The following is a 3,470-nucleotide window of genomic DNA, read 5'->3' as shown; positions in this document are numbered from 1 at the left end:
TGTCCCTCATTAAATAACTCGTAGAAGTAGCTTTTCCACCTTTCATTAATCTTCTCCTCTTGAGCCAACACCTTTCCATCCTTATCCTTTATGCACTTAACCTGATCCAAATTTCTTGTTCTTCTTTCACAGCTCTTTACGATTCTATATATACCTTTTTTCTCCTTCTTTCGTGCCCAAAGACTGGTAGAGACCCTCATATGCTCTTGTTTTTGCTTCACTTACAGCCACTTTTGTCTTTTTCTTAGCCGCCTTATATTTTTCCCAGTTATCTACATTGCGGCATAAAGACCACTCTTTAAAGCATTCCCTTTTTATCTTTATCTTTTCTTGTATACTCGCATTCCACCAGCAGGACTCCTTGTCTCTTGGTCCTATTCCTTTAGATTCACCAAAACTTTCTTTTGCTGTTCTTCTAATAACTTCTGCCATCTCCCTCCACATCTCTTCCGCGCTTCCATTCCCATCCCACTTTGCCTCTTTTCCTACCCGTCTTAGGAAATTTCTTTGTTCCTCACCTTTCATCCGCCACCACCTCGTCCTTGGGTTCTTCGTATGATGTCTTTTTCTCAACTTTTGCTCAACGCGAAAATCCATGACGAGCACCCTATGTTGTGTTGTCAAACTCTCTCCTGGGATAATTTTACATTAATGCAAAATTTCTGGTCGACTCTCCTCAACAAGAAGAAGTCGATTTAAGAGCTTGTCATGCCACTCTTATAGGTTATAAGATGTTCGTCTCTCTTTTTAAAACATGTATTTGCGATGAGAAGATCAAAAGTTGAGGAAAAGTCCAAAATAGTTTTACCCTCGGCATTGATCACCCCGAAACCATGGCCTCCGTGAATACTCCCATATCCAGTCACTTCTCTCCCAACATGGCCATTTAAATCTCCTCCTAAGAAAATCTTATCTCCCAAAGGTATGCCTTGAACCAAACTCTCTAGATCCTCCCAAAACCTTATCTTGTGTTGTTCGCCCGAACCCACTTGCGGTGCATAGGCGCTAATCACATGGAAAGCACCTCCCTCCACCACAAATTTGATAGAGATGATCCGATCTCCCACCCTCTTGACATCCACTACATCCTTCTTCCACTGCTTATCCACAATTATTCCAACCCCATTTCTATTCTTCACCTTTCCTGTATACTAAAGTTTGAAACCAGAAGTATCTAACTCCCTAGCCTTTGCACCAACCCATTTCGTTTCTTGTAGGCACATAATGTTAATTTTCCTCCTTGTCATGGTGTCCACCACCTCCATGGACTTTCCTGTTAGAGTGCCTATGTTCCATGTCCCAAATCTCAACCTTCTGTCGCTTCAACCTTTACCTTTTACTTTGTAAACTAGCTTATTTACCCTCGTCCATTCACGAAAATGCGAAAACCCTTGCTCATTTAACACTACATCCGGGCACCGATGCAGCGGCTCTTGCTTTGACACCGTACTCGAGCCATACGGCGCATTGCTTACGGGCAACGACCTAGCTTTAGCGCAATAACGTCTTTGATTCATGTCATGGGAGTTCGGTTATATTTTTATGTTGGTTGCCGAAGACCTAACACAACCCTCCTCCTTTATCCGGGTTTGGGACCGGCTATGTACCGCAAGTGTAACATAGGCGGAGTTCCCCTATACCAACGTATATCTCCACAAATTGTGAAGCAGAAATAGAGAAGAAATTAACCCCTGCCTCACCAGCCACTGCTTTTGCCAGCAATGTCTTTTCCACCCCAGGAGGGCCACAAAGAAGTATACCACCTGATAATGTGACCAATCCAACGTTTAGAAAATCTAATGTCTTTCCTTCTTTCATTATGTTAAATAAACATAGAACCTGTAAGAACAAATTGTATGCGAACCATCAAATAGGCTTTCTCTAAGGCAAAGGCGGTTCAAATTAATGCATTCTATTATCAAGTGTTGACTGGAGTTACCTGGTATTTTCACTCCTCTCCTTCGGTATATTTCCTCGTGAATAAAGAACTTGACAATCTCCTCCATTTCAAGACGTATCTTACCCAGTCCTGCAACATCACTAAATTTCACATCTACACCTCCCTCTAAATACTAAGGAAGATTCTTGTTCTTGGCTCTCCGAATGCGTGCCCCCAACTTCGTAAACTGCTTTGCCATCTTTAAATAATCATTCTGCTCCTCTCCTTTCTCATGCCACTCTCATCATAATCATCATCATCACGTTCAACACCCTCCATCTCCTTCTCCAACTCCCTCGTCTTCCTTCTCTCCTCAGCCTCAACTCTCTCAATCTTAAGCCTATCCTCATAATCCTTCTTTTGCTTCCTATAATTAAGCACCACAATCCTATAGAAAATGTAGAAGAAAAGCAAGCCAAGTGCATTGACAGCATTAGGATTATTTGCCAAATCATACCAAAGATCAGTCATCCAAACATAATTATCCCTTGCCCGAATCAATAAATCCTGATACTTCCTCTTCCAGATCTCCTTTTTTCACCGCCTCTCCTCGGCCTTCCACTACACCTTCTTTGCCCTCTCCAACTCCTTCCTCTCTTCCTTCATAGCTTTCAGCTCCTCTTCCCTCTGCCTCTTAAGTTCCATCCTCATCTTCCTATACTTTTTCTCCTTCTTGGATTCTATCTTCAGTTTCTTCTCAATTAGCTTAAGCATAAACTTTTCAATAGCAGGTAGCATCGGACCCCTTACCCATATAGGAAGGGGCAAGTTAGGCCTCTTAAGGGGTGGTGGTGACAAATTGTTGAGTTAAGAAATTAACAAATTTAATTAGTGATGAAAAATATTATTTTTTGGTAAAATAAATAATTAGTGTTGATTAATTATAATTGCATATTACTAATTATTTAGTGTTGCAGGCCAAAACTCAACATTGCAACAACCTAATATAAAAGCAAGCAGCTGATTGAAATCAAGAAACAAGATTGGCAGGCTATAAAACAAGAAAAGCCCAAAGAAATCAAAGCAAGATAACTAATGGGCTGAATTTGAGTAGAACCTGATCCAAGCCTGAATTGATTTCAAATCCCTCTCACTTGCTTTCACCAACTCAACGTTCTTCTCTTCTCTGACCATGTCAAATCACAAACTCAAAAAAGTGAGAAAGAAAAAGAGAAAGCTTCTTCCCTAAGTTGATCATCAAAGAAGCAAGAAATAGAAAGTCCAAGCTTGAAACTCAGAAGTCTAATCACCCATTTCAAACCAAATCAAGCTTAGGTTAAAGGTAACCCATTTCCTTTTACATGCAACACACTTTCTTCTATTCATCTTCAACTCTCTGCCACTCCATTTCGGGTTATATGGAAAAGAGGATTTATGTTCCTCACTACTGTGCATCAATGGTTGAGAATATGTCTTGGGGACCAAGTTGTGTTTCAATGGTCAAGATCTGGGTTTACCATTGAAGAAATCTTTTTTGCTGTTAAAGTGGCTTTCGGTCAACCAAGGAAGGTCAGAAGCAAAGATTCCATTG

The 3,470-nt window shown here is 40.8% G+C and overlaps 1 pseudogene; it reads right to left on the bottom strand.

Moving 5' to 3' along the window:
• Positions 1-2,677, bottom strand: part of LOC107470713 (probable inactive ATP-dependent zinc metalloprotease FTSHI 2, chloroplastic) — a 6,586-nt pseudogene extending 3,909 nt beyond the window's left edge.
• Positions 2,678-3,470: the final 793 nt, after the last annotated feature.

The sequence above is a fragment of the Arachis duranensis genome, chromosome 10 (genome assembly GCF_000817695.3).
Source record: "Arachis duranensis cultivar V14167 chromosome 10, aradu.V14167.gnm2.J7QH, whole genome shotgun sequence".
Taxonomy (NCBI): domain Eukaryota; kingdom Viridiplantae; phylum Streptophyta; class Magnoliopsida; order Fabales; family Fabaceae; genus Arachis; species Arachis duranensis.
Note: the sequence above shows the minus strand (reverse complement) of the source record. Positions and strands in the feature narration are given on the sequence as shown.